Source organism: Pristiophorus japonicus, chromosome 4 (assembly GCF_044704955.1).
Source record: "Pristiophorus japonicus isolate sPriJap1 chromosome 4, sPriJap1.hap1, whole genome shotgun sequence".
In the NCBI taxonomy this organism is placed as follows: Eukaryota; Metazoa; Chordata; class Chondrichthyes; family Pristiophoridae; genus Pristiophorus; species Pristiophorus japonicus.
Genome location: NC_091980.1, coordinates 231511106 through 231534786, shown reverse-complemented (window position 1 = coordinate 231534786; position 23681 = coordinate 231511106). Strand labels below are relative to the sequence as shown.

The 23681-nt window shown below is 41.0% G+C and overlaps 1 protein-coding gene across 4 annotated transcripts in view; it reads left to right on the top strand.

The window, feature by feature from the left end:
• The window catches only part of kiaa0586 (KIAA0586 ortholog), an 800223-nt gene that overhangs the window by 206697 nt on the left and 569845 nt on the right, over nucleotides 1–23681 (top strand). The gene's annotated exons all lie outside the window — the stretch shown is intronic.

Below are 23681 nucleotides of genomic sequence, written 5' to 3'. Positions count from 1 at the left end.
AACATCAATTACATCATGGGTATGGTCACCATATGCTTAACTTTGTTATTTAAATAGTAAGAATGCCCAAAAAGCAGAAACAAGGTAACAATAATTTTAAAACAAATAAAGCATTATATTCATTCATTTTTATGTATTGTATTAATAGAATGTAAGCTAGGAGTGTGAGCAACTTAAACAGAGACAGAAGAAAACAAATAACTTGTGTCACTGCTGACATTACTCACTCCTGGCTGGAGTGCTTAAGAAGCAAGCAGCAGGTGTCCCTCAGTCATTTATCTCCCGTAAGCTGCCAAATCTTTGATATATATTCTGTATTTATAAATTGACTTTACAGGGGAGGCCTGGTGGCTTGAGCTGTAGAGCTTTGGACCCCAGCCAGATAATCACAAGCTTGAATCCCAGGCTTGGTTGATATTCAATCTCTTTTGCCTTTGTTGGTTCAAATTTGACCAGTTTTAGTTCTGGTTGCTGAATAAATCTCAGAGCAACGGGAACAGTAGACGCAAACATGTCTGCATCCCAGAGAATCATGCTGGCTCAAGGAGGAAGTGTGGCATTGGACAACAGCAATTGGCTAATGCAGATGTTCAAGCATATTGCAAAGTAATATTGCATTGTTGGTTGCATCCCAGGAATATTTATTTTTTTGCAATGTTTACACGGTCGTCCTGAGTTTCTGCCAATGATCCACCTCAGTAACACATCTCATTAAACACAACAAGCACAAAACAAAAAAATGCCCACTGATAGTTGTACATGTGCATCTGGGGTATTTAGTTAGCAGCAATTTGCAGAAAGATAAATACTTATTATATTTGAAGATTGCTTGTACAGGTCAGATTGTGCACTTGAATGAAGAATGGATTGAGTTTGGATTCAGTGCTGATTCAGTCAAAAGAGAAAGAAGTAGATGCTTGAAATTTACGGAGAGAAGGAACATGAACATGAGTGAATTGTACAGTGGAGTTCAGATGGCAGAAAAATTGGTATTCCGATAGCTTACATAGTGAGTGTTCTGTGAGGGAGCTTGGCTTGAGGCCAAGGACACAGATGATAGTGAATTAAATTTTCTATTCCAGTAAGGAAAATCAAAGAATTAGCCACCTGGGAAGGACTCATCTTCCTAATTCTCCACCTTGTCTTGTTTCTTTAAATGTTGACGCCCCTCCCCCCAAAATCGCTGAAGTGATTAAAGGGGCAAGTGTGTCAGTTGCTGGGTGAAAGACACACAATTCACTGTACAGTAAAACAGAAGAAGAAAACAGCAAAATTTAATAAGGAAAAAATAACAAAATTAAGATAACAGTTCTGTAAAAATAAAGGAAAAAATATGTATTTACTAGGGACCCAAAAATAAAATTTGCCTCTCCTGCCTCAGGGAATGTTGGACAAATAAATGGGGAGCTGTTTCTTGTTATTTTCATTTGAGATTCCTGGTTGAATTAGAAATTAGGCACTGTATTGAAATACACCTAAAAGTGACACAACAACTATGTTAAAAGAGATGATATGTGATAGAAAGTACCCAAACACAAACTTCGGATACCAGTTTAAATTTCATTGGTACATTTTATTCTTGATATTTTTTGCTGTGAGGCCCTGAAATACCAGAAACATCTTTATTGAATTAACATTTTAAAATTATCAGTATGTTTGTATTTTTGTCATTAAGGTTAAATATGTACCCAACAGTAAAGATGGCTAAAAATGGTTTGAATTTCATATTTTGACTATGTGCATAATTTTTAACACTTGATATATAAATAGGTAGACATAAAATCTAGATATGAAATTCAAAACTCAAGTGTTACCTAGAGACAGAAGCATATTTTGGAACAATGTCAAATATATTTGTCTTTAAGTAATCTGTTACTTTTGCTAGGTTGCAGTATTGAATAAAAACAGCCGGTGAAATTTACCAATTGGTTATTCTTTACCATTTATAGAAACGGCAATTGAAATATAGCATTTCTCGCAAACAGATTATTTATGTCTCCGGATTCAGCCATGTTCAGTTTAAACAGGATCTTAATTAAGGAGGCTATTATTGCTGAACCTGTCAGTGATACTATGAAAAATTAATGATGAGGCCCTGGTTTCCCCCCCCCCCCCCTTTCCCCCCCAACAGATTTCTTAGCACTGACGCTGGTCAGTGCTTGAATGAGCAAGCAGCTGTTCTTACGAATGGAAAATAGTATTCAGGTAAACAAGTCAAGGAAGCTCAATGCCTTGCTGTGAAATACGATTTTGTTTCCACATGAAGCTGAAACTGTGAATGCATTAGTTAGTTTCATGGATGGAAATAAAGAAACATATTTTATGGAAATAAAACAACATATTGGGTTTCTGCTGCTTGTATTTGCAGTGGTATCAAGATTTCCAAAAATATTGTTTTAATTAAAGCTAGAAAACCATTGCAGGTTAAACTGTTGTGACAATCTTGTACCAATTGTGGGAAATATTTCCTGCTTCCTGCAAAGTCTTTTCATCTGTGTGATTGCATTGCTAGTTTAAAAATATTATAGTTAAAGGGGCAGGTAAATCTAGGCCTAGTACTTTTTATTCTATTTTATACTGAAATATTTTTTTAAATGTCAAACATATAACCCACAAGGAGGCACGTGAGCTTGGGCTTCCAGCCCTACTCAGCTGCTCAGATGACATCTCAACTGGGCATGCTCCAGATCAACTGCGTAGAAAAAAACAGCAGCCACAACTTCAGACTAACTTGAGAGCTGCTTCAGAACCATGGTACCCTCAGCAATCATGAAAATTTGTGTGAAATCTGCATGTCCAGGCAATAGCAGAGTTTCCTCGGGACTCACAATTCCAGAGAGGTTCTCAGGCCAGTAAGTCATGACCCCCATTGTTTTCAAAGGAAATTCTCATGGATACGTGCCTTCGGTGACATCAAGAAGTGGCTTTGCAGGAAGGGAGGTCTGACTTCATGTGTCTCCCAATGGTATTGAGATTGATACTTGTAATAAGGTCTGTCAAGATTTTTATGTATAATTTTTTCAGCATGAAGTGGAGAAGTTAGTGTCCTTCTCCACCGTGAATTAAAATCACTTCTGCACAACTTACTTCCCACATAAATTCTGAATTTACCAAAGCATTTATGAAATTCTGAATTCCTGAATCCGTACTGCCACTCACTGATTTAAGATTATGAAAATGCAAATAGGCTTATTAATGTAAAGTTATTTGGATTATTATAATAAACCAATGAATATGCAAACATTGAAGCCGAGTTAGCACGGTTGGTTAGCACACTATTCTTTCATTTCAGGGACCTCAATGTAGTCTAGAATGATGGATTGAAAGTTTTTCTCTGTCCACTGAAGGGTTCCACATGAAATGAATGAGTCGTCTCACCCCAATTCCAAGTGGGTGTGGGCCCACACTATAAAACTGCCCTATAACTAAAGAGTCTCAATCAAAAGTATCATGAAGAAAGTTGATGTAGGAAATGGACAATGTCAATTGGTACAGTAAGGAATGCTCTTCTGAGTTTGATAAAACACATTGGTGGGGGCAGAGTAGAGAGGAACTTGACCATGTTTCTAACAGTGATCTACATGGCCCCGGAAGAGCTTGCCTGGTGCTCAAAATAGAAAAATAGGTTCTATTCCCAGCTTTGGCAACCTCCATTTTGATGTGTATGAAAACAGTAGCCATATTATTTGTTGATATACACAGATAGTGTGAGCAATTTTGCTCTAAATTTAAGGTATAACATTTATTGAAAAATGCATTGGTTCATTGTTAAAAAAGCTTAAGATAGCCACTTTGTACCAAAATATTCCTTAGGATGGTTCTTTTTGAATAATAGGTAATGGTTTTGAGAGATTCTTTCATGTTTTTGGAATGTCTGCAGGACACCACAAGAGCTTGTACACATCTGGTATCTGGCAGGATGTAACAAGTGCCAAATAGTTTAAATTTTTTAAGAAAGGTTCAGCTTAACAGGAAATGGTTAATTGCTGCTTGAGACTGTATGTTTGGAATATAGCTATAAAGATTCTCCGATCAGTTTGGACCGATTCCCAATTAAAAATTGCTCGTGTTAAATGTTGAGGAAAATGGTTAAGAGTGTGATGAATAATGCTGTTGAAGTTATCATACAGGAGGAGTATGTTGCTGCAGCCTGTAGCATTTAGATATTAAACATTATAATTTATTTTTGGCTGTCTCCAATGTACTCTCCATGACGTGTTCAATATTGTATTCTACACATTTTTACATTCTAATGGTTCTAATTTTGTAACACTTTTTTTGTTCAGATTTTTGTTTTTTAAAAAACACAACAATGAATGTTGCAGATTTGACTCTTGTATCATTGAATGTATTGTTGCTTCTGGCAACCCGCCCTTCAGAAAGGATTGATTTATTCAGGAATGCAAGGGTACAAGAGCTCCAGCAAGGGCACTAGATAATTAACTTCTCATGTACCAAAGTTTGTTTTGAACCGTGCTACTTAAAGTACCATTTGCACTATTGTATTTATTTTCTTATATAACTTACTGATTCTGATAATTGTACACAATAGAGCTGGATGTAAATAGGAGTTAGTATCCTTCTCCACTGAAAGGTACAGATACACGAGTGGATTAGTACATTTTATTTGCATTAGTTGCAGCTTTATGGCAAACCATTTACAGACAATGATGTCAGCAATCTCTTTCAATGCCTGGGGCTTCTTGACTGGTAATGTGTGCAATCTAAAGCATTCCATTTTGGCAGATAAGCTGCTCAGGGCTAAGGCAGTGCTTCCTGGCTTCTTTGAACATAAACGTGGGCAGTGAAGGCTTTTTCTCTCTCTTTTTAATAGTTTAAAAAGATGGTTATAATTTTTACATTTGCTACATTATTTTCCTATTTCCCCCTCTTTTTAAGTTTCTGGGTTACTATAGTAATGCTTAATAGATAACCAAGATGGAAAACACAATGTGAATAACATTGTACTTTTATTAGTAAATATATAACAAGATATAAGAACAACTGAATACTTGCATGCTACTGTATACAGGAACATTTATACATGTAACTGCAGTCATATAAATTCTATTTTACACTTTAATCACTGTAGGTCCTAGAGCTATCCTTTATTGCCAGCTTTCTGACAGAATTTCATGTATCTTCATTTAAGCAAAACAATAAAGTCCCAAGTATGTATTAAAACATTTTTTTCAGAACAGAAATATTTGACCTAAATTCATATACTTTGTTCAAGATGGATAATACAGACGATCAGGAATGTACAGCACAAGCCTGTTTTCAAACCCTGTTTTTGGCCCCGAGGTGGACAAAAAATGATTCTAAGACATTAGTTTAGGTCATTGAATATTGCCAGGACAGCATTCAAGTATATTTTGAGAGTCAGACTTTACAGATGAATGACAATCTCATACTAGGACATAGCCAAGTAGTGGTAGCTTTTTTCAGAAATGGAAATATGTATGCAATTTGGATCAGAGGATGCAACCATATTAAGTTTCTAAAGGAACTTTCATCTATTTGACTGCACTGTCTTTCCAAATGGAGGAAGCCTGTTTTTTTTTCTACTGAGAGTCTTTCAAATATGTTACAATCTTGGCAAACGACATTTTCATTTTGTGGTTCAGGCATTTTGCTGGTCAATTAGGGATGGGCAATAAATGCTGGCCTTGCCCGAGATGGCCACATCCCATTGAGTTCTGTGGACCCAGCACAAAAGCAAACATTACACAGAAGAATTCTAAAGATAAATGATTATGCAAGGAAATTCTGTACTAGTTAATTTGTGACATTCATTCACTTAACTAACTTATATCCCATACCTTGACTAACTAACATTCCATACCTTTTCCTTTCAGCTTTCACATGTTTTAAAGACAATGTGGCAGCATTTCTGCCTCATTTAAACAAAACCAATAATGTACAGAATTTTTGAATTTGAATCAGATTGCAGAACTCGGTTACATAAAGTCGGTGTGCAATCAATAGTAGGTGTTGCACAGTCATCTGAAAACTTCTTTGGAAACAATTAAGTAGTATTTGAAAGCATCTCTGTAGAAATACTACTGATGCCTGAGAACACAATAAGTACCACCTGGATCCCTTAAGGTACAAATTGAAATATGACTGTTTCAGCAATTAGGTTAGCTATTTAAATTTGTTTTAACCCTTGTCTGAGTATAGTTTTTGTTTACCCTATTTTATGAACATGAAGTCATTACTAAGAACAATTTTTAAAACTTTGAGCTCAATTTTCCCCAGTGATTTGCGCCGTTTTTTTTGGAGCAGGCTGCTCTTTTTGGCCTAAGTTAGAAAAACTACAGTTTCCCCAATCAATTTGCACTCGTGTAACTCAGTTATGATTTTTTTAGGTCAGTTTATTTTTCAGCCAAAGGAGGCTTAACCAGCTACCGTGGCAATTCTGGTCATTTATGGAAGTTTGGCCACCTGATTTACTCCAGTTCTGCTTCAGCCAGCGTATGTGGCCTCTCCAGAAAACCCTTGCGGAGAGTTAAATAAATTGGCGCAGCAGGTACCCGGACACACACTAAAAGAATTAAAAAAGACATAGCAGCAACTTGCCTTCAACCCTGCCCAAAGGCTGTCCGGTCCCATTCTCTGTCCCCATTCTCCCGGTCCAGTCCCATTCTCCTGGTTCGGTCCCAAGAGAGAGAGAGAGAGACCGAGACCGACCTGGGAATTGTAGAATGGGACCGGGGACTGAGAATTGAACCAGACCGGCAAGCCCTTCGGGTGGGGTTGGAGGTAAGTTGCTGTTATGTCTTTTTCAATTCTTTAAATGTGTTTGGAGCTGGCTGTATGCTTCACTTTGCAACCTCAGTTCGCATTGTATCCCTGGTTACCATGGCAGCCCGATCTTTTTGGCGCAGATCAAGGCCCCACCCCCAAAACTAAAGGACAAGTTAGGTCACACCAAAATGAAGAAATCCAACCTGGGAATTGCAGAATGGGATCGGGGATCGAGAATTCGACCGGACCGGGAGACTGGGGACCGAGAATTGAAACTTAGAACATTTTTTTTGGAGTACTTGGGCCCCCAAAAAATTGGGCGTAACTCTTCAAGTACGCCAAAAAAAAAGCTTTGGGGAAAATTGAGCCCATAATTACCAGCATAAAAGTTTAAAAAAAAAATCATATTCTAAATGTTCTTATTAATTTTCTCCCTTTTACTGAAAGTATTAATTTCTTGCTGAGGTATATATGTGGCAACAAGATGTCCTACTTGCATAAATGACTATTTATGTGTGAGCCTAGGCACGAAGTGGCAAGAGGCTCTTGAATTTAACATCACAGCTAAGCCCAATTCTTCACACTTCCAGCAGGGGTCATTGAATAGCAATCAAGAGCTGGAACCCTATCCAATTTTCCCCTCCTAATTCAGGGGTGTTGAGGCCAATTATAGCACTACAGGTTGAGCGTCTGAAATCCGGAAACCTCGGGACCGAGGCTGTTCCGGATTCCGGGTATTGCCTGGAACGTCTTTGCCTGGGCCGAGGTAGGTAGGGTCGGGCAGCCAAGGTAAGGGGGCGAGGTCGGCCCACCGAGGTAGGGGGGAGCCGTGGCCGGGACGAGGTCGGGCCGCCGAGGGTTGGAGCTGGCAAAGTCGGGCCATTGAGGGCCAGAGTGAGGTCGGGCTGCCGGGGCGATGTAGGGCCGCCGAGGGCCGGGGCGAGGTCAGGCTGGATTGAGTTCAGGCTGCCAAGGGCCGGGGCGAATTCGGACCACCGAGGGCCGGGGTGGGTAGGGCTGGAGCGAGGTCGGGCTGCTGAGCGCCAGGGCGAGGTCGGGCCGCCGAGGACCGGGGCAAGTTCGGGCCGGAGTGAGGTAGGGCCAGGGTGAGGTCAGGCTGGAGTGAGGTAGTGCCGGGGCGAGGTCGGACCGGGGTAAGGTCAGGCCACTGAGGGCTGGGGTGAGGTCGGGCCAGGGTGAGGTCAGGCTGGAGTGAGGTAGGGCCAGGGTGAGGTCAGGCTGGAGTGAGGTAGGGCCAGGGTGAGGTCAGGCTGGAGTGAGGTAGGGCCAGGGTGAGGTCAGGCGGTGAGGGCCGGGGCAAGATCGGGCTGCCGAGGGCCGGAGCGAAGTCGGTTCGCCGAGGCGGGGGTATCTAGATTTTGGAACATTTTCCGGTTTCCGGACAACACCACCATGGATCGGTCTGGATTCTGGAACATTCCGAATTTTGGAACTCTGGATTTCGGATGCTCAACCTGTACTACTGCCTCCAGAGCTAAGATCGGCTAACTTAACATAGATCAGGGATCAAACCAGGGACTCTCCTAGTCTATACAGCTCAGCTACACGCTGGAAAAACTTGCTGTGCTATTGGAGTAGCCCAGAATGCTTCACAATGAAGAACAAAAAGTTACATTTATATAGCGCCTTTAACATAGTAAAATGTCCAAAGGTGTTTCACAGGAGCATTATCAAACAAAATTTGACACCGAGCCCCATAAGAAAATATTTGTTCAGAACAGCTTGGTCAAAGAGGTAGGTTTTAAGGAGGGCAGAGAGGCTTAGGGAAGGAATCCAATAGCTTAGGGCCCAGTGGCTGATGGCATTTCTGCCAATGGTGGTGCGATTAAATCGGGACTGCGCAAGAGGTCAGATTTGGAGGAGCGCAAAGATCTGAGGGTTGTAGAGCTGGTGGAGGTTACAGAGATGGGGAGGAGCGAGGCCATGGAAGGATTTGAAAAGAAGCATGAAAATGTTATAATTGAGTCCTTACCAAACCGGGAGCCAATGTAGCTCAGCAAGCACGGGTGATGAGTGAACGAGATTTGGTGCCAGTTAGAGTTTTGGATGAGTTCAAGTTTATATAGGGTGGAAAATGGGAGGCTGGCCAGGAGAGCATTGGAAGTGTAATAAGACAAAAATTGATACCAAGCCAAGAAGGAAATACTAGGAGGGGTAACTAAAAGCTTGATCAAAGAGGTAAGTTTTAAGGAGGGTCTTAAAAAGAAGAGGTAGAGATGAAAATGCAGAAAGGTTTAGGGAGGAAATTCCAGAGCTTGGGGCCTAGATAGTTGAAGGCAAGTCCACTAATGATAGAATACAGCGAGTGGGGGATTCTCGAGGCCAGAGTTGGAGGAACGCAGAGCTGGGTGGAGGAGGACAGAGATATGGAAGGATTTGAACATGAGGATGAGATTTTTAAATTTGAGGCATTGGTGGACCGAGAGTCAATGTAGGTCAGCAAGCACGGGTGATGGATGAACAGGTCTTGGTGCGAGTTCGAAGATAAGGAATGTATAGTTTTGAGATCCTGGGAAATAATTAGATCAAGGCACAATATAACGTTTGATTTGGATGCAGTTTCATGTAGGGAGGGGAAGGCATGTAGAATAGTTTACTTGGAGCTTAGAAGGAACAAGAATGGAAACTTCTGAGCAGCACTATCCACAGTGGCACTGATTAAATACTCAAAGACCACAAAGAATGTGACATAGAACTGTAGTTATGAGAGTAGATTTTAAAAAAATCATTCATGGGATGTGTGCATTGCTGGTAAGGCCAGCATTTATTGCCTATCACTAATTGCCCTTGAGAAGGTGGTGGTGAGCTGCCTTCTTAAACCACTGCAATCCATGTGGTAAAGATACTCCCACATCTGTTAGGCAGGGAGTTCCAAGATTTTGACACACCGATGTTGAAGGAACAGGCATATATTTCCAAGTCAGGATGGTGTTCCAATGCGCTTGTCCTTCTAGGTGGTAGAGGTGGTGGGTTTGGGAGGTGCTTGGCGAGTTGCTGCAGTGCATCTTATAGATGGCATACACTGCAGACACGGTGTGCTGGTGATGGAGAGAGTGAATCTTTAAGGTGGTGGATAGAGTGCCAATCAAGAAGGCTGCTTTTCCTGGATGGTGTCGAGCTTCTTGAGTGTTGTTGGAGCAGCACTCATCCAGACAAGTGGAGAATATTCCATTGCACTGCTGACTTGTGCCTTGTAGATGGTGGAAAGGCTTCGGGGAGTTGGGAGATGAGGCACTTGCCTTAGAATACCAACCTCTGACCTCGTCTAGCCACAGTATTTATGTGGCTGGTTTAGTTAAGTTTCTGGTCAGTGGTGACCCCCAGGATGGTGTTGGTGGGGATTCAACGATTCAACAATAGTAATACCATTGAATGTAAAGGAGAGGTGGTTAGACTTTCTCTTGTTGGAAATGGTAATTGCCTGGGACCTGTGTGACGCAAATGTTACTTGCCACTTATTAGCTCAAGCCTGAATGTTGTTCAGGTCTTGCTGCATGCGGGCACAGTTTGCTTCATTATCTGCAGAGTTGCGAATGGATCTGAATACCGTGCAATCATCAGCGAAAATCCCCCATTTCTGACCTTATGATGGAGGGACGGTCATTGGTGATGCAGCTGAAGATAGTTAGGCCGAGGACACTGCCCTGAGGAACACCTGCAGCAATGTCCTGGGACTGAGATGATTGGCCTATAACAACCTCAACCATCTTCCTTTGCGCTAGGTATGACTCCAGCCAATGTAGAGTCCCCCTCCCCCGATTTCCATTGACTTCAATTTTATTTGAGCTCCTTGATGCCACATTCTGTCAAATGTTTCCTTGATGTCGAGGGCAACTTTTTGGACCAAGGCTATAACGAGGCCGAGAGCTGTGTGGTCCTGGCGGAACCCAAAGTGAGCGTCAGTGAGCAGGTTGTTGGTGAGTAAGCACTGTTAACACCTTGCTGCTGATTCAGAGTAGACTGATGGGATGGTAATTGGCCAGATTGGATTTGTCCTGCTTTATGTGGACAAGACATATATGGGCAGTTTTCCATATTGTCGCGTAGATGCCATTGTTGTCGTTGTACTAGAATAACTTGGCTCGAGGTGCAGCTAGTCTGGAGCACGAGTCTTCAGCACTACAGCCGGGATGTTGTCGGGCCCCATCGCCTTTGCTTTATCCAGTACGCTTAACAGTTTCTTGATATCACGTTTCAGATGGATTGCATATCAGATGACAAACTTGTGAGAGAAGGATTGCATATCAGATGATAAACCTTTTCTTGTGCACTGCAGGAGTACAAGATTGTTGCTTGAATAGAATCTCCATATATGGAATCAATATTCAAGGCTTGTAATGTACTTGGACTTCATAGAGAATTTCAAATTTGTTGAGGGTAAAGCAAGTGTTTGGCACAGAAGAAGAAACTTAGCATGTGAGTGGCAGCTTTAGCAATGGGGGCTATCTGGATGTTCCACTTGAAAAGAAAGAAACACTTGCATTTATATAGCGCCTTTCACAAACACCGGATGTCTCAAAGAGCTTTACAGCCAATTAAGTACTTTTGAGTGCAGTCACTGTTGTAATGTGGGAAACAAGATCACAATGAGTAGTGAAGCCAAGAACTAAGGGTAAAGCTATCGAAAATATATGGTGGTAGCTGTTGGTTAGACTTGCGATGGACATTAAGAAACTGATTTTGAAGAATTGAAAGAAATAAGCTTTTCATTCCCCTTGAAGAATATTGAGGAAGGAGATCAAGATACTATGATTCATTCATTGTATTAAAAGGCGAATGGAGGTTATGAGCAATGAAGGCACGTTGATGAAAAGTTAGGAAGGACATTAGCTTGGATGATGTGGAATCTGTATGGGTAGAGCTGCGGAACACCAAAGGGCAGAAAACACTAGTGGGAGTTGTGTACAGACCACCAAACAGTAGTAGTGAGGTTGGGGATGGCATCAAACAGGAAATTAGGGATGCGTGCAATAAAGGTACAGCAGTTATCATGGGTGACTTTAATCTACATATAGATTGGGCTAACCAAACTGGTAGCAATATGGTGAAGGAGGATTTCCTGGAATGTATAAGGGCTGGTTTTCTAGACCAGTATGTTGAGGAACCAATTTCTTTGTTCCCCATTATAAATTCACCTGATTCTGAAAGGGACCTACATTTGTCTTCACTAATCTTTTTCTCTTCACATATCAATAGAAGCTTTTGCAGTCACTTTTTATGTTCCCTGCAAGCTTACTCTCATCATCTATTTTCCCCCTCCTAATTAAGCCCTTTGTCCTCCTCTGTTCAGTTCTAAATTTCTCCCAGTCCTCAGGTCTGCTGCTTTTTCTGGCCAATTTATATGCCTCTTCCTTGGATTTAACACTATCCCTAATTTCCCTGGTTAGCCACGGTTGAGCCACCTTCCCTGTTTTATTTTTACGCCAGACAGGGATGTACAATTGTTGAAGTTCATCCATGTGATCTTTAAATGTTTGCCATTGCCTATCCACCATCAAGCTTTGATGGTGGATAGGCAATCCTAGACTGGGTGTTGTGTAATGAGAGAGGATTAATTAGCAATCTTGTTGTGCGAGGCCCCTTGGGGAAGAGTGACCATAATATGGTAGAATTCTTCATTAAGATGGAGAATGACATAGTTAATTCAGAGACTAGGGTCCTGAACTTAAAGAAAGGTAACTTCGATGGTATGAGACGTGAATTGGCTAGGATAGACTGGCAAATGATACTTAAAGGGTTGATGGTGGATAAGCACTAAACTTCATAAAAATCCTTTGTCATAGTATAAAATAGGAACTCCTTCAGAAAATTTTTGGATAACAAAGTGGATAATGCCTATTTGCATGATTCTTTTCCTTTGTTCAAGTTAATTTTGTATATTCATTTATAAGGCAATTAACAAAACATTGAAAAATATCAATATGTCATTGACATTTAAACAGTGAGGTGCCATTATGAAATTTCTGGCAAGCCAAGCACTGCTATTCCCAGCACACTCCTCTAAGGTGAAAGAGTAGACATAGTTGCAAGCAGTTCCAGGAAAGCCAAATACAAGCTTAATTCCTCAGTGACTCGCAAATGCAATAAACAAGAGTTAGAATTCTACTGGCATACGTTCAGATTGGAATCTGTAATATCAGTAGAGAATGCATTTGAGAATTTAATCAGTAGTAAAATTGTTAGAATATTAACTCCATGTTCTGAATTTCAGAAGCATTTTGAAGAACGTGAACATATTTTTCTTAGCTGTAAACTGCAGCATATTATTGAAGTGAATGCTGTAAACTGCAGCATATTATTGAAGTGAATGTTCTTCAGAGTCAAAGTACAAGAAGCATGCTTAATTCATTGGCTAAACCGCAACAAGTATAACAGCAACAACTTGCATTTACATAGCACCTTAAATGTAGAAAAATATCCAAAGGGGTTTTGCATCAGTAGGAAAAACAGACGTCAGTTCAAAGGAGGAGAGATTAAGAAAGGAAGCGGTAGATTTTAAGGTGGGTTTTAAAGGAGGAGAGGGAGGTGGAGAAGCAGAGAGATTTGGGGAAGGAATTACAGAAAGTGAGACGTGAGTTACCATTGATGGGATGATGTGGGGTGGTGTGGGGGTTGGGGGTATGCACAAGAGACCAGAGTCAGAGGACTGGAGAGCTGACGAGGTGTGGTTGTCGGACTGAAGGAGATAGGGAAGGGTGAAGTCATGAAGTGATTTAAATACAAGGATAAGAATTTTAAATTTGAGGCATATAAACCTGATTAGTATATTTTGAAATTATGCCAAAACAATACTAGTACTGAAATTGTTAAAATCAAGGCTTTGAGGAATATTACGGCACATATCAGTAACCTTTGTTTTTGCACTTTAGTACATGTACATCACTAATTCCATTTGAAAGTCTGAAGAAAATGCTTGAAGGGAAGACCACTTTACAGAAGATATGTGAGAGATGAGATTAAGATCCCTTCATAAACCTGCAATGACTGATTTGTTTTATGAAAAATCAAGACTAAGATTGACCAGTTATATTTTCTAACATTTTTAGCATGTGTTTTATATGTGATAATTTTATTAGATTAACATATTTAAGTTTAAGGAAAGCACAATTACCCAATTTAAATAGACAACTCTCTTTATAAAAAAAATAATTTTACTTTAGAACATTAATTTTGCCTGGTCATCTTATGCTTTATATTCAAGGTCACCTAAGGTTCAGTTGTGTTACAAACAGTTATTCAGTAACCATCATCATCCACTCAATCATATTACTGGGATTGGGAAATTATGCCAATTTGGACACACATGCTCCCACCCAACTATATCACATTTGCAAAAATGGTCACCAAAGAATCTGTTACTTACATTTTGGTGGTTTCATGCAACCTAAAACATTATATGTTTTAAAATAAAGAATATGTTGCATTTAATGCACATTTACGTAAGAGTGTCTCTCTTAAATCAATGATCTTAAAATATTTTAGCTAAGATGACAGTAGTAAACTATATAGACACTTATGTACAGTATTTGACTTTCGAATGGATTTTATGGTAATATTGTGTACACTTTTTTGTGGCATGCTGTAGAATTATGTTTTCCATTTAACACAAAAAACATTTTTCTATTGTGAGATATTCCTTTAACCTTGACAATAGTGTAATAATTTTGCTCTGAAGTTAATGAAAGGAAAGAGCTGAGTATTAATAGAGCTTGTCTAGCTCCTTTGTGTTTTTTGCATCTAGCTATTTTAACAAAAAAACAGACTATTTTTGAATCAAATTTAACTGTGCCACTTATAAGTACAATGTCAATTATAAATTCCAGTTTGATTGAATTTTGTCTTTGCCTAAAACTGAAGTTTTCCGTTCTTGAGTTCCCAGGATGTGTATCCTGCTTTGTCTTAGCTCCACAAGCATACCAGCCAGTCTCTGGGCCACTTAAGAGAGGTACTCCTACTGGCTAGGAATTGAAATATGTGCTGTTTGGAGTCTTGCCAATTTTTCAGTAGCAGCACAGAATTGCTTTGTAATATTGTTTGGTTTGAACATAGGTTCAACTGCGACAGATTTTACTCCTTACTATGTTTACTTTAAAAACATGGTGATTGATGGATACTGAATCTGTGTTGCTGTGTAAGCAGCATGAATTCAATATGCTGATCACCGGGACGTCTGATCTAGCGAGTAGTATCCACAATCTGCTGACTTGTACATTATGGCCACTACAAATGTGAGGAGTGACGAATGAACCACGATTAATACAAAAAACAGAAAACAAGAAACACTTCATCGAGACCAAGACAGGAGAATGAACAAGAAAGAGCGAGCCTTAATGAATGAAAGTCAAAACAACCTAAAATGAAAATTAACCCTTGGCTTGCTTAAAATGCATTGCTACTGTCTTAGCTTGCAGACATTATCAGTAAGTAATAATACAGTAGGTATTTTTTTAAAATAAGGTAAAAAAGAAAAATTAGGAAATGAGCAGTAGAAAGTATTTTTTTTTAAAACACGTAAAAGATTACAAAAAAAGGCAGCTAAAATACACTTGGTACACAGAAAACCACCGTATTTTGCCAGAAAGCTTAGATACCCATATCAAAGAAACCAGTGTTTGCTTCACCGGCAGTGTTTGTCATATCGGGTATCAGACAGAAATTCCTTACTTGTCAATTCTTAAACTTTTTTGCAAGGACATGAGACCGATTCATTTTTCTTTAATGGGGAAATACACAAAGAACTAATAATGTTACAAAGGTTTGTTGGATATTTCAACTTCAGATGTTTTTGAGGCACTCCCTTGATATACCACCTAAAATGAATGTGCAAGCTCTTTCATTATTTCAAGCTTGTTTACATCAAAGGATGGCAGCCATCTTGGCTTGAGGCACTACAAACACAATTAGAGCATCAGAGTTACACTAGTTGCTGGTTGCATCATGTAGGCTTTAGTGCTTTATCAGCCTGAAATGGGTCTTAATTTCTTCCTTTATCTCTTTCAGCATATATAATTAAAGTCAAATCCCTTTACACTGCTGCTTGTCATTCTAGTAGCTTATACGGATCCTCTGCTTTTTGAATCACATCATGTGACCACCTGTGAGACAGTTCACTCGATTAATCTTTCATGAGAAGCAGGATGCAGTAGGATGTGAAGCCACAAGCTATGACAGGGAAAGAATTAGAATTACTGAAGGCAAGGTCAGATCTGGGGCATTCATTGTCCACATTCTGGCCTACAGCCATCACGCAGAGAAAAATTATTTGCATAACAGCAACTTCACTATTTGAGGCAGTGTAGAAAAAACTGCTGAATCATCATTACCTGACAAATTAGTCAACGGGATGAGTGTGCCTTGCGTTCCTTTCATTAGTTTTAGAAAGCTGTCGAATCCTCAGAGAAGGGAAATCATGTACTTTGACTTTCCAAATTAGCTATTTGCTTTCCAAGGAAAAATTAGAATTATTTTGTTGCATTACTAGTTAATTTTATTTCTTTTTAAAATTGATTTATCTCCTTTGGGTAGACATACTGTACACTCAAATCAATATTTACAAGCAGAGTATTGTTCTTTATTACAGAGTCTGAACTTAGTTTGTGGGAAAGCATGAAGTAGCTGTAAGGAGATATAACCACTAAAACTAAGCAGAATAGTAGCCCCAGGCGCAAAGGACACTCTTTCATGTGAGTCATCTCCTAGGATTGACATTGTAGCCCCTCCCAGGAAATCAAATGTGACAAAAGCCTGTGTAAGCTCATACTCATGTTGCACAAAGCTAAGTTAAGGTGGAATTGCGAGATGTGTGTATTATTAACCTTCTGTTCTGCATGGAAGGGTGACCTTGAGTTTCTCTAGCAGGAAATAACTGCGGACAAAAAATATAGCCACATTTTCTTTGTTTTGACCAAAACATAAGAAAAGCAGGGTGGCAGTGAAAATGAAATAGAGACAACATTTGACTTTTCTTGCCTTTCTTCTTTTGAAAAGCAATTAAAAAAAAAAAAAAAAATTCCAAAGTACATCTTCAGAAAGTTTTGGATTTCTCATTATTAACCTCCTACCAAAATGCAACTTAATGAAACATTATACATTGTCTTAAAGTATTATCCAGAGTAGAATGCTATTAATTCATTTTATTTGTACTTAACTATTATCCTTTTGTGGGGTTTGAAAAAAATCAGCATTTGAATATTTGCAGTCATCATCATTTGATAGCAATTCAACACTTGGGTGAAGTTAAAATAATATTGTACCTTGAGGGAGAAAATTAATCACTATTGAGGTGTCAGCCTTGGCTCACTAGTAGCGCTCTGAACTTTTGAGTCAGAAGGTCATGGTGCTAAGCCCCATTCCCGGACTTGAGCACATATTCTAGGCTGATGTTTCAGTACAGTACTGAGGGTGTGCTATACTGTTGGCGGTGCCATTTTTTAGAGAAGCTGTTAAATGGAGGCATTATCTGCTTTCTCATGTGAATGTAAATTATATCAAGCCAGTAATTGAAGAGCAGGGAATTCTCCCGGTTTCATGGCTAATATTTATCCGTCAACCAACATCACTAAATAGATTATATGGCCATCTCACTGCTGTTTGTGGGACCTTTATGTGCGAAAAATTGACTGCCGCATTTCCCTATAGGCAACGTTCCCTCTAAGCCATGTGGTCGCGCAGCTCTGCCAGTCCCACGCAGCCTGGGATGGACTTCTCCAATGTTAAATTTTGTGTATGTGCAAAACTGTGAATGGACCTCACATCCGAAAAAAAAATTAGGGGGAACATTGTCTATAGGCACAAAAAATAATTTAAAAAGCTCATGGAATGTTAACTTTTATCTCAAGAGGGCTGGATTACAAAGGGGTGCTAGTTACGCTACTATTGTATTAAGCACTGTTTAGACTGCATCTGTAGTACTGTGTTCAGTTCTAGGCACTACACCTCAGGAAGGATATATTGGCCTTGGTGGATGTGCAGTACAGATTCACCAGAATGATATCAGGGTTAAAAGAACTAAATAATGAGGACAGGTTGCATAGACTAGGCTTGTATTCCCTTGAGTGTAGAAGATTAAGGGGTGATATAATTGAGGTATTTAAGATGATTATAGGATTTGATAGGGTAGATAGAGAGAAATTATTTCCTCTGGTGGGAGAGTCCAGAACAAGGGGACACAACCTTAAAATTAGAGCTAGGCTGTTCAGGGGTTATGACTTATTCACACAAAGGGTAGTGGAAATCTGGAAAACTCTCCCTCAAACAAATATCGAGACTAGGTCAATTGCAAATTTCAAAACTGAAATTGCTAAGCAAGGGTATTAAGGGATATGGAACCAAGGCGGATTATATGGCCATCTAATTGAATCTATACAGAGCCATGATCTAATTGACTGGCGGAACAGGCTGAATGGCCTACTCCTGTTCCTATGTTACAACAGTGACTACACTTCAAAAATACTTTTGGCCCATTGGGATGTCCTGAAGGTGAAAGGACCTATATAAATGCAAGTTTGTTCTTTTTTATATGTAAAATGTTTAACAGAAAATAGAATGGCACTGCAAACTAGAATATTCACATTAAAACTTGCATTCTATTTGTGCAAAAGCAGTTGTAATTATTTTTTAACAGGAAAATTGTATTTTGCTAAATACCAATATTGAATGATAATGGTATTAAGATGCAAGTTAAGTAGACTTTGAGCTGGTCAGAGTTGAAGTGCCTCTCAACTTTTTGAACATTTTGCAATTTTGATGTGTAAAATATGTTTTGTGGGCATTGGCCTTCAAAGGAAATTGAATGGTCAACAAAGTGAGCTGTTAAGCCTACAAAAATCATTATTAATAAGAACTATTGAAGCTTATTTATAAAGTCTTTGTTTCCCTGGAGTTAGCTCTGAAGCTGCTGATTGATGCCTGGGCATGATTCTACAGGCACCGCTCACCCTCCAGAACCTTGCTCAAGTAGCTAATCTTCATGTGTGAGCCAATGTAGTGAGTGTCAGCAGGTTAGTCAATCATTGGGGGGATTGTAGCTGAGCGCTTTCCTCACATTAACCTACATGTATACACTTTCCAGTAAGGGCCACTGCCTAGTTATTCGGAATCCTGAATATTTTTTTCCCTCCATATCCAGATTTGCAGAGGGCAATTTTAGCATCCAACCTGGGATCTTCTGGTCTGTTTGGCTCAGCTACCCAATACAGTTACCAACTGAGGGAATTGTGTTATGGCAGATCTAAAAATGAAAATTGCATTCAACCCTATATTTCGGCTAACCTTGCTAAGAGTGCATATTGGTTTGTAACAGTGAAAGATTTTTCATTGTATCTTATTTAAAAATAGGAAATGGAACATACAAAGTTTACTTAGATAACTTTACCTTTTTTGGTTTTCAGTTAACTTCTTAATAATCTTTAACAAGGGTACCACCACAACAATAAAGAAGCTAGATAAGTATAGGAGGGAGAAAGAAATAGAAGGATATGTTGATTAGGTGATATGAAGTAAATAGAATGGATGGAGGCTCGTGTGGACCATGAACACTGGCATGAGTTGGGCAGAATGGCCGGTTTCTGTGCTGTAAGTTCAATGTAAGCATCTTTAACATATTATTGATTATTCTTGGCGATTTTAACGCCAGAGTTGGAAAGAACACAGGTCTCTGGAGCAATGTGATCGGCAGAGAGAGGGTAGGGAAAACCAACTCCAACGGTACCCTCCTGCTGACAAAATGCTTAGAACATGGCCTTGTCATAACCAACACCTTGTTCCATCAGAAAAACAAATATAAGGCTTCATGGCAACATCCTCGATCGAAGCACTGGCATCTGCTAGACTACGTCATCGTCTGAGCGAGGGACCGCAAGGACGTGCACGCCACCCGTGCCATGACAGGAGCTGACGGCTGCTGGACGGGCCACCGTCTAATCCGCTTGGTGATATCCATCAACGTTGCCCAAAAACAGTGGCGGCAACAGAAACAATGCAGCAGGAAATGTGCCGCTGGAGCACTCAGAGACCATGCTAAGAAAGCGCTATTCAGCCAACACCTTACTACCAACCTGGCAAGACAAAGTGATCCAGAGACGCAGAGTGCTCATGGCGCTTGGTCTGCCCTCAGGGCCTCCATAATTAAGACCTGTGAGGAGACTCAGGAAACACCAAGACTGGTTCGACGAGAATGATCAGGAGCGCAAGGCGTTCTTGAATTGGAAACAGCAAGACAACTCGAATGCAAGAAAACAGACCTACAGACGTCTCAAGGCCAAGATGCAACAAAAATCTCGCAAAATAAAGAATAGACAGTGGGTTGAGAGAGCACAGGAGATCCAGCAACTAGCCGACATCCACGACATGCGTGGATTCTTCAGTCTAGTAAAGACCACCTACGAACCAAGCACCCAAGGCCCTAGCCCATTGCGGTCGAAGAACGGAGAAGTTTTAATCCAGGACAGAGAGGCAGTCGGTGCTCGCTGGAAGGAGCACTTTGAAGATCTCCTTAACCGAGACTCTGTGTTCGACGTGAATGTACTCGACTTCTGCGAGCACCATCAGAGCAGGCTGGGGAGCGGAAGGAGCAGCGTGGCAGCCTAGCCCAGCATTCTGCACGGCCCCCGGCCTGCGAGCACCATCGGAGCAGGCCAGGAGCGGAAGGAGCAGCATGGCAGCACACCACTCCAGGGAGCAGCACGTGCTGAAGCAGGAGAGCAACGGCAGTGAAGAGTGAAGTCATCAAGGTCCAGGTCGATGATTGGAGCGTGGGCAGGTACTGCATGAGCGACGAGGTCAGGGCGAAGGACCGGCGAGAGAATGTGGAGGGACGTGATCAGGGCCCAGGAGAGGCGTGAGTTCGGAGACCAGAAGAGGCGAGGGCCCAGGGGCAGCACGGGCCAGCCCACACTGCGATATGTGTGCACACTAGGTCCGTGCAGCAGAGCAGGTCTCCAGTCGTCTTGGTTAATCCTTGCCACTGGACCAAGACCTAGCTCTGTCAAGCCCCTGAGGTGGCTGGTGTGCAACGGTCACCACACGTTAAAAAAAATCCAAGCACAGTCATCTTCCACCCTTCAAGATTTAGGATTTAGTTCGGACCTGGAATTTTAGGTCCATCATTGAAACACCTGTGAACTTTTTGACGTGGAAGCAAGTCATCCTCAGTTCGAGGGACTGCCTATGATGATGATGACTCGACTCCATCCCACAGCATACTACGCGCCACCATCTCAGTACAACCCCAAACCTACTTGAGGTTGAAAAGGTCATTCGACAACTGAGGAACAACAAAGCCTCAGGAGTGGATGGAGTACCCGCCGAATGCATGAGGTCATTTCTCTTATTTGGAAGGAGGAGAGCATGCCAGGGGATCTCAGACGCCGTAATCGTGACCATCTTCAAGAAAGGAGATAAGTCCGATTGTGGTAACTACAGAGGAATTTCTCTGCTGTCTATCACAGGGAAAGTTGTCGCAAGAATCCTCCTCAACCGTCTTCTCCCTGTGGCAGAAGAGCTCCTCCCAGAGTCGCAATGCGGATTCCGCCCACTAAAGGGCACAATGGACATGATCTTCACCGCGCGACAAATTCAAGAGAAATGCAGGGAACAACACCAACCTCTATATATGGCCGCCTTTGACCTGACAGGCCTTTGACACTGTCAACCATGAGTGATTATGGAGCGTACTCTTCAAATTCGGCTATCCTCAAAGAAATTAGCCACCATCCTCCATTTGCTTCATGATAACATGCAAGCCGTGATCCTGGCCAATGTATCTACCACAGACCCAATTCATGTACGAACCGGGGTGAAGCAAGACGGTGTCATTACACCAATGCTCTTCTCGATCTTCCTTGCTGCAATGCTACATCTCGCCATCGGCAAGCTTCCAGCTGGAGTGGAGATAACCTATAGAACAAACGGGAAACTGTTCAACCTCCGTCGCCTTCAGTCCAGATCCAAGGTCGTGTCATCCTCTGTCATTGAATTACAATATGCAGATGACGCTTGCGTCTGCGCTCACTCGGAGGACGAACTCCAAACCATCGTCAACATCTTCAACGTAGCATATGAGAGCATGGGTCTTACACTAAACATCCGTAAAACAAAGGTGCTCTGTCAGCCTGCCCCCACCACACAGCACTGCCCCCCCCGATTATCAAAATCCATGATGAGGCCTTGGACAACATGGACCATTTTCCATACCTCGGGAGCCTACTGTCAACAAGGGCAGACATCGATGACTAGGTCCAACACCGCCTTCAGTGTGCCAGCGCAGCCTTTGGTCACCTAAGGAATAGAGTGTTTAAAGACCAGAACCTTAAAACTGGCACAAAGCTCATGGTCTACAGAGCAGTAGTGATACCTGCCCTCATATATGCTTCTGAGACATGGACTATTTACAGCAGGCATATCAAAGCACTGAAGAAGTACCACCAGCGCTGCCTCAGGAAGATCCTGCAAATCCATTGGCAGGATAGGCGCACCAATGTCAGTGTTCTCGCACAAGCCAATATCCTCAGCATCGAAGCATTGACAACGCTCGATTAGCTCCAATGGACGGGCCACGTCGTCCGTATGCCCGATACGAGACTCCCAATGCAATTGCTCTACTCAGAGCTCCAACCGGGCAAATGAGCCCCAGGTGGGCAGAGGAAACGCTTCAAAGACACCCTCAAGGCCTCCTTGAAGAAGTTCAACATCCCCATTGACACCTGGGAATCACTGGTGCAAATCGCTCAAAATAGAAGAGAATAATCCATAAGGGCGTCGAACAATTAGAGTCTCTTCGTCGGGAGAAAGCGGAGACTAAGCGCATACGGCAGAAGGAACGCATGACAACCCAAGCACTTCAAAAAACTTCATCTAACGTACTTCCAACCACCGTCAGTCCAACCTGCAACAGAGACTGTAGCTCTCGTACTGGACTTAACAGTCATCTGAGAACTCATTTTTAAGGTAGAAGCAAGTCATCCTCGACTCCGAGGGACTACTTAAGATGATGATGATTATTCTGTGATTTATAGGGTTAAAGTATGCTGGGAGGAAACATTTGGGAGAGTGGAAGATGCTTACCAAAACTCGCAGTAAACATTACCTATGATTTATATCAAATGAGTGGGATTGTGAAGGAGTGATGCCTGTTTGACAGTCTCGGCCAGGTGACAGATTGCAAAGCATTCTACTAATAAGCTCTATAATATTGAGGAAATTGGCTACAGAGTGATCCATTGCTTTAGTCACACCACAAGGAGATGCACTTATGAATGTTTTTGCATCATCATCATCCATGGAGATGTTAATTGGCTGGGGTAGTCTGTATAGATCGAGGGGTCAGAAAGAAGATATAATTTAAAAGACAAAAGAACATCTGTATAAAAGTGTTTGTCAAAATACTTATTGTAAAAAGAGATTGAAACTGAATTAGAAATTGAGCTTCAAACTGAGTTATACTTTATTGGCTTTTGTTGCTTTCTGTACAACAAGATTATCACTATAGTTATATACAACCATGGTAATATATTGCTCAATGTTCCTCAGTTATCTGCGTTGTTTTTTTACGTAAATTAAAATATTCAGGTTTCCCCAAAGTTTCTGTGCAGTGTAACTCAGTTAGTTACGATTTTTTTAGGTTAGTATTTTTGTGTGTAATAGGGGGCGTAACCTGATGTCTGCCAGTTTTTCACATTTAACCAAGTTTGACCAACTTACATTTTTGCTAGGGTGGTGTATGTGACCACTCCCAAAAAACCTTCTGGGCACTTAAGAAAAACCAGCGCACATTAAAAAATTGGCGCAGAAAGACACCATTGTTTTTCAGCAAAGTTTTGGAGGGAGTCAAGAAGGCAAAGAGAATGCATCATGAAGCTTAATTTTTTCAAGTCAAAAGGAAGAAAATGGAAGTCTAATGCAATTCTTTAATT